The sequence below is a fragment of the Vipera ursinii genome (genome assembly GCF_947247035.1).
Source record: "Vipera ursinii genome assembly, chromosome: Z".
NCBI lineage: Eukaryota > Metazoa > Chordata > Lepidosauria > Squamata > Viperidae > Vipera > Vipera ursinii.
The window spans coordinates 75,781,390-75,794,642 of record NC_139517.1 but is presented as its reverse complement, the minus strand read 5'-3'; positions in this window follow the sequence as shown (position 1 = coordinate 75,794,642).

Here is a 13,253-nt window from a genome sequence, read left to right as displayed (position 1 = left end):
TTTCTAAGAACTTTGAGGTTTGGAGAAAAAAAATCCTCACCCACCAGTAGATGTCAGCGTTTGCTCATTTTTCAGGTCTTTCTAGTCTTTTCTCTCTCTCTAAAGGGTAAGTTTCACCGCTTCCGGTAACCAAAAGGAGGGAATAAAATCCCCCTCCTTTTTTTTTCCTGGAGATCTCTTATTTTTGGGACTTTCTTCTTCAGGAAAATAGGTAGGATAGAGAAAATCAATATTCTTACCCAGATTCAAGAATGCTGTTTAAAATCCACTTAGTTTAAAAGCTTATGGCTTCTGTTGTCTCCAACTATGGCTGGACATAGAGTTAGCTAGCCTTTTCTTCTGTTGGTTTCTGGGAGGCTTCTCCTGGACTGTTTGGGGAGACCGCCATCTCTCCTAAGTCCCTGGGATTTCCTTCCTTCATTCCACCCCTTCAGGGTGGGTTCTGGCCCCTTAGGGCCCCCAACAAAAATAAATTTCAGCCAAAGGGTTTGGCATTCTGAATCTTCAGACTGCTCACTGGAAAACAGGAACCTGAAGCCGAGATGTAGTTATTTCTTATATAGATAGCAACTCCACCTCCTCTTTTATTTGGTCTGCTTCTTTTAAATAATTTAAATCCCTCTAACTGTGTGTTCTATTTGTGGGTTTCATCCCATCATGTTTCCGTAATGACAATAATATCATATCTGACCTCATTAACCTGAATTTCTAGTTCTCCCTGTTTACTTTTCATACTCTGTGCATTGGTGTATAGACATTTAAGTCCTTTATGACTGACCCTGTGTTTACTTTCTATATAACCTGTGTGGTGCCTGAGTTCCCCTATTTTCTTACCACCTGTTTGATTAGTGCACTTCGTGTGGCACTCACTATTAAAAGCTTGATTTTGCTTGACAGCAAGTTTGATATTCTTGTCCACACACATATCTATGTTACATGCAATGTTAACCCTATATTGTTTAGATTGCTGGGGACAGGGATGTTCTGTATCAATTAACTCAATGTCCCCATTGTTTAGTTTAAATATTCCTCCAGAAAATATGTGTATTTATTGCCAAGTAACTCAGTCCCTTTCTTTGAGGGAAAGCAAACCATCTCTTTTGTACATTTTTTTTCATTGGACCAGCTATAGACATCATGTCTAATATAACCAAAGCCTTCCCCTTAACACCACTCCTTTAGCTGCATATTGAATTGTGCTATATGCTGGCCTTTTCCATTTTGCTCCTTATATACTGGTAAAACCTCTGAAAAAGTAAGCCTACCGCCTATCCTGCTAAGTTCCTACCTCAAGCTCTGGAAATCATTCTGCACAGAGAGTACATCTTTTTGGGACAGATTGTTAGTGCCAAGATGTACAATAGCATCCACATCACAGGCCTTGCTGGCATTCTTGACTATTTTAAAAATATGCTTCTTATCCCTGCTGGCAGTAGCACCTGGAAGACACCTGATCTCTTTCGAAACCTCTGTGTCCTTTCCTAAATTTACATCCCTTATAATTGAATCACCAACCAGAAGGTGGCTTCTCTTTTTCTTCTTGCATGACTGATGTGTAAAACCTGATTCACACTTTTCCCTATCAAAAACAAATTCTTCATCTCCGAGCACAATCCTGTGCTTTTTGAGTTATCATCACAGCTACCTTGACCTGTTTCCTTAATGTCCCTATTAAGGTCAGCAAGGGCACTGTATCTGTTATGCAGGAACACAGTGAAAGCTTTGTGTCTATGGTTCACAGCTCTCACCCTGCCATATCCCACAGTTATCCACACTGCCCTCCTGCAGGATCTTTGTGGTAGAGGGGGCTGATAGCATGGAGGCTGAATAGAGTAGAAGGGCTGAACTGAACACCTAATTTCTGCCTGAAGAGCACAGATTACAGACCCTAGATAAATAATCTGTCCTTGTAGACTAGTGATTTGTTTACATATAGGACAGTTTCCAAGTTTGAAAAGAGTAGTGCAAAAGACAGCTGCAAAACAAGTGTTACACTGAACTAAGCCAGACATTCTGAGATAAAAGGAATCTCAGACGCATTTGCCCTGAATGTATTGCTGCTGTTTTTGATTTTTAGGGGCTCAGCTACTTTCCTCCTCTGCCCTCCTCCTTCTTAACTAACAGATTGTAGCTCTTCCCAGCAACCTCTGGGCAGTTTAAATGAAATGGAGGTCCAATCAGCAGGGGCTCATGGTATAGAGTTTCATGCCTGAGCAGGGAGTTGGACTAGATGCTCCATTGGAGGTTGTTGTTGTTGTTGTTGTTATTTTCTTTGGAGCAGCAAGGAGGATCTTATATCCAGCTCCACTCTTTCCTGCTCCTTGAAATTACTCCATATTTGATCAACAGTTTCAAAAGTATACTTTGGTGTTTTTTTAACAGTTTCTGCTTACAATCTGAACAGAGACAATAAAAGTAATTTACCCTGTCATTTGGAGCCATTGCTTTACATTGACTTTTCTATCTATAAAAGAAAGATTGGATTACATTTGTTCTAAACTTTGTCATGCTTTCTGGCCATAAACTGTAATTTGGTTTACAGCAAACCTATTATTAAAATTTGTTAGCAATGTCCCTTTTATTTTTATTTTTTTTAAAAAAAACCTATTCTACTGAGTAGTATATAACTTACAGTAAAACCAAAGACTTCTCATGACATTGAAATGTGGGTTTTTTATTGCTTCATCTAGCAATTAAATAGAACCTTATTTGTGAAACATCACAAAACTGAATATTATATAGGGCACTGCATGTATATTAATAATACAAGGAGTTCTTGACTTATATATAGTCATTTGGTGACCACTGGAATTTACAACAGTACTAAAAATAGTAACTTATGACCATTTTTCCACACTTGCTATTGTTGCAGTAACCCCTTGGTCACATGATCAAAATTTGAATGCTTGGCAACTGGCATGTATTTGTGATGGGTGCAGTGGCCTGGAATCATGTGATCACCTTTTGCGATCTTCTGACAAAGTCAATGGAGAATCCAGATTCAGTTAACAACTATGTTACTAATTTAATAACTGCAGTGATTCACTTAACAACTGTGGCAAGAAAAGTTGAATTAACAGTTGGGTTGCTTACAATGGAAATTTTAGGCTCAATTGTTGTTGTAGGTGAAGGACTATTTGCATATGCCAATATAAGACTTTACAGCAGGGGTCCCCAAAGCCCTGGGCCCCAGCCTACTACTGGGCCTTGGCCCTCTCAGAACTGGGCTGTGCAAGTGGTGGGCAAATGTGTGCATGTGCACAGCTATACTTGCTGGTGTTTATGCTTGTGTGCAACTCGACTTGTGTGAATGGCTGGCACTCCCACTCATATGTGAAGCTCCATTTGTACAAGCAGCGGGCATTTGTGCAGATGGAGCTACACAAACTCATACCTACCACTCATGCAGAACCTTCCCCTCTCTCCTGCTGGGCTGCCAAGCGAGAAAGGTTGGGGATCACTGCTTTAAAGGATGTTTATATCAGCCTAGGCAACTCTGCTATCACTTTATTAGCTGAAAAGTTTTTGACCCCAAATAGACAAATCTTTTATTCATCGGACATACTTTTGATGGCTGTTCTGATAGGGAAACACCGGTTAATAAATGAGATAATTCTACTGTATTGACAAAAAAATACAAAGGATAAAGTGTATAGAATATTATTCAGAACCACAGTGGGACTTTTAAAAAAGCTTGCATTGTGGTGCTCTACATATTCATCCAAAAATGTAAAAATATTCATTTACTTTCTAGTCATCAAGTTGTGTCCAGAAATAATTCTATTTTGAAAGTATTTCTCTCAATATGTAGTTTAATTTCTCAGGGCCTTTCATTTATGCATAAAAGATTCCATGGGTTTGATCAAAAGATAAATAGAACCTTAACATTGAATCAAAGTACAGACAGATTATATTATATATTATATTATTTTATATAAATATTCCAGGATATAATGCTTTGAAATTGTATCACGAGTCACTTGCCATCTTATTTTCTGACAACTCTAATAGAACAAGTTCTTGAATAAAATTATTTTCAGATTGAAAAAGAACTTTACTGATAAATTAAAAAAGTAGCTGTTATAGCTACTGAATTGAAAAATCACTTTTGTATGCATTTGAAGAGAAATAACGTACATAACTTTAGTCAAAAAATCTTATACCATACACATATATGATAAATGAACATACATAAATAAATATACATGCATATCATATTTTGTATTTGGAAAACACAGTTGGAAATTTTGGCTGAATATTATATGTGGTTGCATCAGAGTGATTTTCATATTTATTTTTAAATTAATCCTATATTTTTGGATTTATTCAAATCCAAATTATGTTAAAATACATAAAAAATTCATTACACTTCCCATCCCAAAGGAATAGGATGTCATTTACCTCATGAATACATTTCTGACCCTTCAGCTTATTTTAAAGGCTTCGAAGGATTAGCTTTTAATAAGAGGATAGCTATAACCATATCTGCTCCAGATATGCAGAGGTCTCCAAACTGTTTATAAAAGCAAATAGAATCAAGAGACAATATAGGTTCCAAGGTATAGCTATTATTTTTGATACATAATGCAGAAACATTTTTTAAAATTGTAGATTTTGGGGGATATTCCAGGATGCAAAAGAATAGCCTTTGAGCCACATTGTGTCTTGTTGGCAAATTAGGGCACTATTTAAGGAAGTCCATTCTGGGGGATTTTTTCAGCCACCTGACAGCCATCGGGCATCTGATCAAACTCTGTATCTCAAAGATGGTCATTGGTCCAAAGTAGTCTCTCTGATGCTCTGATGACCAGTTCTAGGGAGTAGAGTATCATGGTTCAAAAACAAAGAGGTAGAGACTTCAAATAGGTTTCTATGCACTCCCTTCAATTTTTCCTAGATCCAGCAGTATTTGACAACTTCTACCCTATCTTCAGCCTCTACATTTTGGGGAAGATATTCAGAAAATGGTGCAAGGCGTGAATGAGGAAGAAAAGGTTCTATGCCCTTGTGGATGATCATCATTGATGATATTAAGAAAAGAGAAGCTACCCTAGTGTATGCTTCCTTATGGTATATGGCACTCTTGTGCTTTATCTTAAGAAACTACAAAGAGAACTAAAATATTAGTTCAGAATGAGGTACACAATATGTTGATTCTATTAAGCTTTATATATTCATGTTGGGTTTTAGCTGGAGTGGTTCTGTAAATTTTGACTGGGTCTCTGGTGGGTCTGGAAGATTGAAAGAAGTTTAATTTGAATTCTTGCAAGGTAGTGGCACTGTTCATCCCAAAATGATCTGGCTGTCACCCATTTCCTGTTTTTGCCTCTAACTGGGATAACACTTCTCAAGAAAGAGAAAATCTATGGTGGGTATTATCTGGACTCATAAGTTGGATTGGAGGATGGTTGGTGGCCATATCTGGATCAGGATGCCTTGATGATCTTAACTCTTACTCTTATCATCTTGAAGGTAGACTATTTTAAATCACTTTACATGGGAATAACTTTGAACATGATTCAGAAACTACAATTGATGGAGAATGTGATTAGTAGTGAGACCTATATATGCCATTTCATATTGGTTCCTATAGGCTCTACATTGGTTTCCAACAAAGTTCTGTTTTTTTAACTTATAACACCTTATATAGTTTTTCTCCCAAGTACTTCCAGAACTGTTTGCTTGAAGGAGAAATGGCACATTCTATATGGAAGGATGCCAGGAAGGATGTCCAAAGAACATTTCATTCATGATATCTGGAGGAGAGCAAAGGCACTGTTTCTTCTTCCTTATGGCATAGCTTAGATGTTTGGCTGGCACCTACTTTGCTTGCATTTTGGAAAGCCAGACTGTTTTAGAAAATATTATGTATGTCTTTCTCACCATTAGGACTACCCTCTAATGGCAGGGGTTGTTATTAGATTGATATTTTAATTGCTTTTTTTGCTACTATTGTTAATACCAGGAATCTTTCTGAAATTGAAAATATAGAAACAGGTGTAGTACATAAATGTGTGTGGTGAGGAGGAATACAATAGTGCTATTCAAATATCTGAAGGATTATCTCATAGAAGAAAGCCAGGACTTGGTCACTGCTGTCTTGCAGACAGGAAATAATGGGCTTTAGTTATAGGAAGGTAGAATCCAGTTACATGTGAGGAAAAGTTTTCTACAAGAGCAGCTGGATGGGAAAACCAATTATATAATGAGGTGCTTCTGTTATGCATGCTTTAATTTGGTTTCTTATACTGAATAGGGCACAGGTGTCAAACTCGCCCCGTCATGTGATGTGTTGCGATGTATCACGACTCTTTTTGCATTGCTGGCAATGGTGTGGGCATGGCCCATGGGCTGGCAGTTTGACACCCCTGGAATAGGGGAATTAGACTTGATGGTCCTTTCAATTTTATGGTAACTTACAAACTTGCATTTTAGCATTGTGAAGTCAAGCTTATTTCTTATATTGAAAATGTAACACATAACAAATGGGTATAAATCTGCAAGTAGATAATACCATTTGCAGACTTAAAAAAAAATCATCTGTCAGCTTTGACCAAATTGTCTGCAGCTTGACAGTTATCCCAGAAAAGATGACTCAAAATTTCCTGCCTTAAAAGTTTTTCCGCCTGTCTTTATTTGGCAATAATGTAATAAGCTAAAAACAAATAATGCTCTGCTCAGAACACACAAATATAATGCACTACTATCCCTGCATTCTTTCCTAAGCAACTTAGTTTTCAAATCTTTTATAGCAAATGGAGAGATCTGTGACAGAAAAAAAATAGCATGGAATGCAAAGCCAATAGGCAGACCCTCCAAACCAATTGTCATTTGGTTTGACACTTTTAAAAGCCAAGAACCTCTTTCTCTTGTGTAACTTTATAGAGGCTTTCCTAGACTAAAAAAATAGGTAATGGGAAAAAAATTGCTTGAAACTAAAACCTGATTTTCCTGAACGGCTTAAACATTTTAAATGGACTTGGAGGATGTGAAATAAAAATAAAGTTTGAAGGATTCAACTCCTATGGTTGAAATTTTATTTATTTCTTACTTTATATGTTTATGCTTTATATTCTTATATCATGTCAAGAATCTAAGTACAAGATGGATATTGTGGTTTGAATCAATACTAGTTCTTTTCCTACCCATGACATTCTATCTAGACCAGATATGTCAAACTTGTGATGTCACGTGACGTCGCACGATGTATCGGGACTGTTTTGCCATTGCTGGCAATGGGGTGGGTGCAGCTTCTGCGTGATGCATTTGGCCTGCGGGCTGGCAGTTTGACACCCTGATCTCGACAAAGGTAATTTGTTTTAATATTCAGTGACCTATTTCATTGAAGGGTCATGGCAGAATAAGGACAAAGCATGACAACCATAGTCAGTCAGTTGGTCAATCAGTCAAATAAAATATTATTGAACAAGATGGGTGAAAAGCCAGTTTTTCTCCAGTTTGGCAGAGGAAAAACTTGTTATTTTTAAATTGGTGATTCTTAACACTCCCTGCAGTAAACCCTACTCTTTTGCTCCTTTATATTTTTAACTGTACAAGTGAAGGTCTAGGCCAGTGATGGTGAACATTTTGGGTTTGGCATGTCAAAAATTCAGAAAATACCTAACTTGATTCTGCTGATTTTTCCCCTCACCCCACTCTCTAACACAAACACATCCTCCCACCTACAGAAACACAAGCAAAACACATCATTTAAGCCATCCTGAGAGTGGTACACCATGGCAGCTCTAAGGCTGGATTTGAAGTAGAGGCCCTGACTTCAGCCATACTCCAACTGCTGCCACACAAAAAGACCATCTGGTACTGTTCTTCAAGGCACAATTGCCATCGCAGTCCACTGCTCCTCATGTCACTTTCCTTCAGGTAGTGTTCTCTTTTTCTTGACATGTTCCTGTGGCCTAGCTGGAGGCCCTTGTTCTTAAAACAATTTTGGAGAGTGCTATTGCATAGCCTCTTCAATCTCCAAAAGCCATGTGAAAGCACATCCCATTGGCATGAAATTTTTTGAGGTCCCAGAAGTTGCAAAAAAATATGTGTGACATTCAGAGAGCTGCACAAGAACACATCCAATTCTTCAAAAATCATGTGATTACAAAGCATGGTTTAGAGAATAGTTGTTGGCAAATACCGGTGTGTCACCCAAAACATCATGGTGGGTCATCTTTAACATACATGTCATAGGCTCACTATTACTGGTCTAAGCTGTTGTGGTGTCAGATTTTATGCATTCTGACTAATGAATGTGAATAATGGTTAAATTAACAGAATGACAGAATGATCTCAGTGTGAATCCAAGGTAAACCACTCAATATCATAGTAGTCCAAGCCTATGCCCCAACCACCAGTGCTAAAGAGGATGAAATTTACCGGTTCTATGAAGCCTACAGCACCTTATAAAACTAACACCAAAAATTGATGTCCTTATCATCATGGGGGATTGGAATGCTAAAGTAGGAAGCCAAAAAATAACCAGAATAACAGGCAAGTTTGGCCTTGGAGTACAAAATGAAGCAGGGCACAGACTGATAGAATTTTGTCAAGAGAATACGATGGTCATAGCAAACTTTCTTTTCCAACAACCCAAAAGACAGTTGTACATGTGGACATCACCAGACGGTCAACACAGAAATAAGATTGACTATGTATTTTGCAGCCAAAGATGGAGAAGCTCTATACAGTCAGTAAAAACAAGACCAGGAGCTGACTGTGGCTCAGACCACGAGCTTCTCATTGCAAAATTTAGGCTTAAACTGAAGAAAGTAGGGAAAAGCACTAGGCCACTCAGGTATGAAATAAATCATATCCCTGATGAATATATAGTAGAAGTGACAAATAGATTTAAGGAATTTGATCTGATAGACAGAATGCATGAAGAAGTATGGATGGAGGTTTGCAACATTGTACAAGAAGTAGCAACTAAAACCATCCCAAAGAAAAAGAAATGCAAGAAAGCAAAATGGCTGTCTGAGGAAGCTTTGCAAATGGCTGAGGAAAGGAGGGAAGGAAAAAGGCAAGGGAGAAAAAGAAAGATACACCCAATTGAATGCAGAATTCCAGACAATAGCTAGAAGAGATGCCTTCTTAAATGAACAGTGGAAATAAATAGAAGAAAACAATAGAATAGGGAGGACTAGAGATCTTTTCAAGAAAATTGGAGAGATGAAGGGAACTTTTCATGCAAAAATGGGCAATGATAAAGGACCAAAATGGCAGGGACCTAACAGAGGCATAAGTAAAGTTATGCTTAAAACCCTACAGGCTAGACTCCAGCAGTATGTGGATCAAGAACTACCAGAAGTACAGGCAGGATTTCGAAGAGGCAGAGGAACTAGAGATCGAATTGCCAACATACGCTGGATGATGGAGAAAGCTAGGGAGTTCTGGAAAAAGATCTACTTCTGTTTCATTGACTATGCTAAAGCATTTGATTGTGTGGATCACAACAAACTGTGGCAAGTTCTTAAAGAGATGGGAATACCAGACCATCTTATTTGTCTCTTGAGAAACCTATATGTGGGTCAAGAAGCAACAGTGAGAACTGGACACGGAACCACTGATTGGTTCAAAATTGGGAAAGGAGTCCGGCAATGCTGTTATACTGTCACCCTGCCTGTTTAACTTATATGTAGAGCACATCATGAGAAAGGCAGGGCTAGATGAATCAAAAGTTGGAATTAAGATTGCTGGGAGAAATATCAACATAAGATATGCAGATGATACCACTCTAATGGCAGAAAGTGAAGATGAACTAAAGAGCCTCTTGATGTGGGTGAAGAAGGAAAGTGTAAAAATGGGCTTGAAACTCAACATTAAGAAAACCAAGATCATGGTATCCAGCCCTCTCAATTCCTGGCAAATACATGGGGAAGAAATGGAGGTAGTGACAGATTTTATTTTCCTGGGCTCCAAGATCACCACAGACAGGGACTGCAGCCAAGAAATTAAAAGACGCTTGCTTCTGGGGAGGAAAGTCATGGCAAATCTAGACAGCACACTAAAAAGCAGAGACATCACCCTGCCAAGTGCGTATAGTCAAGGCTATGGTCTTCCCAGTTGCAATGTATGGCAGTGAAAGTTGGACCACAAAGAACATGCTTTGTTCTGTCTGCCACATTGAATTGAGGCACATTGGTATATATTTAGAGCAGTGTTTTTCAAACCTGGCAATTTTACAATATGTGGACTTTAATTCCCAGAATTCCCAGAATGTACACACATTGTAAAGTTGTTAAGTTTGAGAAATGTTGATTTATAGGATGCCAGTGAAGATAGTGGTATAAAAAGCATAATTGTACTGCTAGGTCATCAACCAGACATGAAAATGGCACTCAGAAGAAAATTACTGTTAAAATGTTTGTGAATGTGTTTCTGCATCTGCTGATAAGCATCAGGGACACAAAATCCTGTTCCTGTTTTAAAAACAATCTTCAATCTATTTTGTTCAGAAATATCAGGCAACCCTACTCAGGCCACATACATGGCCATTTTCAAAATATAAAAATGCTGAGGTACAAATTTAAGGCAATTAACGTGCATCCTCATTTCACCTTCTTATTAACATTCTCAAAACAGTGCCATCCACATCAAGAGTAGAAAATCAACTTGAGTGCTTTAAAGCTAATTAGTCACCTTGGTGATTTCCACTTGATGTTTTATTTGATCTGGCTGATAGTTCCTTTGTGCATCTGATCTCACAATTACATGCCTCTTTTAGAATCTTCTTTAGTCTATATGTTTTTGTGTGTCCGTGTGCTAGAAAATCTATATTCTATAATCATATCTGTCTGTCTATTATTCTATCTTCTATCATCTATCTATATATTATCTATCTGTTGCATTTTCTCATGCATGAACTGTTATTTCTCAGAGAAACTTAAGCAGCTTTCATAGAGAAAGCAGTATATTTTTCCCCCACATATAAACCCCACAAACATCTTGTTTTTACTAAGGTTACTCCATCTAGGTTGCAACATTATGGAAATCCATTAGGTAGCAATAGGGAGCTATAAGTGTAAGTAGCTAGTGAACATCCGAAATTTGCAGCCCAAATCTGGTAGCCTCACAATTTAAAGCTGGAGCAATGTCTCTTAAGCTAAGGTTTTCTTGGCTGATCTATAAAGATATTTGTTTTACAACATGCATATTAATAGAATTCCTTAGAATTAGGGCCCAGAGTATGGAGGTAGTGAATATCATATTTCCTATTTCTTAAGCAATTGTTTGGAATTTCTCAAAGTAAGTTCAGCCTCTAAAATCTGGGAATACCAGATAGCTTAAGACAACATTTGTCAGATCCTTTCCAATTAATCAAATATTTCAGTACAGTTCCCAATCTCAGTCATACTGGCTAACAATGCAATTCATATGCAAGCCACCAAGTTAAGAAAAATCACAACCAAAACATAAGCATGTTGCAACATTTTTCCATGTTAGATTTTGCCCTTATTCTTCATAAAATGTGCCTCAGTCTTCTAAGTGCAAAACATAGCTAATGTATATAATTAATAGTCCTTCTTATAATTAACATAGCAGCACAGATATTACCCCAGAACTATATTATTTTTTTCCATTTAACCACCTAACAGAAGATGATAGGCTCAGGATAAATGAACCTGAGACTTGAAATAAAGCTTTCTAGAAATGTTATGTAAATTCAGTGCCATGATTGGGTATAACATGATTAACCATTCCTTCACACTTCATAAAGGTAGTCAATAAAGAGTTTGGAGGTCCATAGACATACCTTTGTAGGGAATAAAAGGAGCCATTTGTTTTAACCAACCACCAAGATATTTCTCAGACTCTTAATATTTGGAAATTCAATAATAGAAGCCAAAGAAAAAGCAACTTATGGCCCTGTTAGAAATGGAAAGACTTGTAACATTCTGGTAGCCTAATCTGTTATAGGCTTGAACCAATAGCAGATATGACAAGAAGGAACATACATTATTGTATAAGCTTCTATGAAAATCCCATTTTTTAAAAATGTACTGTTTTGGAAATACCAAAGTTTTTAATTATTTATAATGAAAATCCTGCAAAACTTTGTTCTCTGAGAGATGGGGATATAAACAGATGAGGGATGTAGAATAGCTGTCCTTTGCTTCATGAGAAAGAGCCAGAGAGATCATCCATCTGAGCCCAGACATATAGTTCTCTTGAATATATTTAAGAAAGTCTAGAAGAGAATGTTCTTCCCCATCCTAACATCTCAGTGAATGAGGATTGACATTGTTGTGTTCTGGGTTCGTTGCACAGGAATGAAGACGAGGTGAGTGAGTTCAGCAAAGAACATGGTTTATTGCTTGCAGGATCTGAACTAGAGAACAGGGCTGCAGCTGCAGCAATTTATAACTTGGCCCCTAGGCGGTGGCCAATAGGTTTGAAGCAACCTATTGCCATCTAGGGGCAACCAATAGCGGCGCTGGGTTGTCTGAGATGCTGGGAGCCGTTAGCTAGCTCCCTGCTCTAGCAACCTGTTATGTACTGGGCTCTTGTGTAACACCATGTGGGTTGCTGGAGCAGCTAACGGCTTTCCAGCAACCCAGACTTTTAGTCTTCTGTGCTGCAATTGGCTATCTCCAGGCGGCAATGGTTGTTTCAAACCTATTGGCTGCCGCCTAGGGGCTAGACTATATATTGCGGCTAATTGCAGACAATTCTCCAGTACAGTTCCAGCACGAAATAAACAATGAGTTATCCTGTACTCAGCTTCGCATCTTCATTCCTGTACCAAAGAACCCGCTATTTAACAGTGGCAACGAAGGTGGGATCCTGCTTCACCGATTAAAGAGCTGAAGTCTTCGAGGGAAAGGCAGCACACGCCAGAGGGAAGAGGCATTTCCCCCCCATCAAGGTCAGCTAGCAACTATGATAGCGACCTTGTGCTCAGGGAACACACTCCCTGAGTATGAAGCAGGATCCGGAAGAACCAGATAGAAAGAATGCCAAAGGTTGGAAAATTGCGAGAATTCGACGTGACACCTGGAGGAATGGCCATCTTATCTATAGCAAGAAGAAAACTATCTCAGAGCCAATCAGATCATGGAAGAAGGACTGAAGGCTGCAATGCTACTCTGTGTATGAGGCCCTGCTACCTTTGATTTAGCCAAGAACCTTTTCGCACCGACACCAATCAAAGCGGTCTCTTACGCAGATCTCAAAAAGAGGCTAACTGGGCACTTCCAGACAAAGATGTCTGAGATGGCTTGGCGGTTCAGGTTTGACCAAAGAGT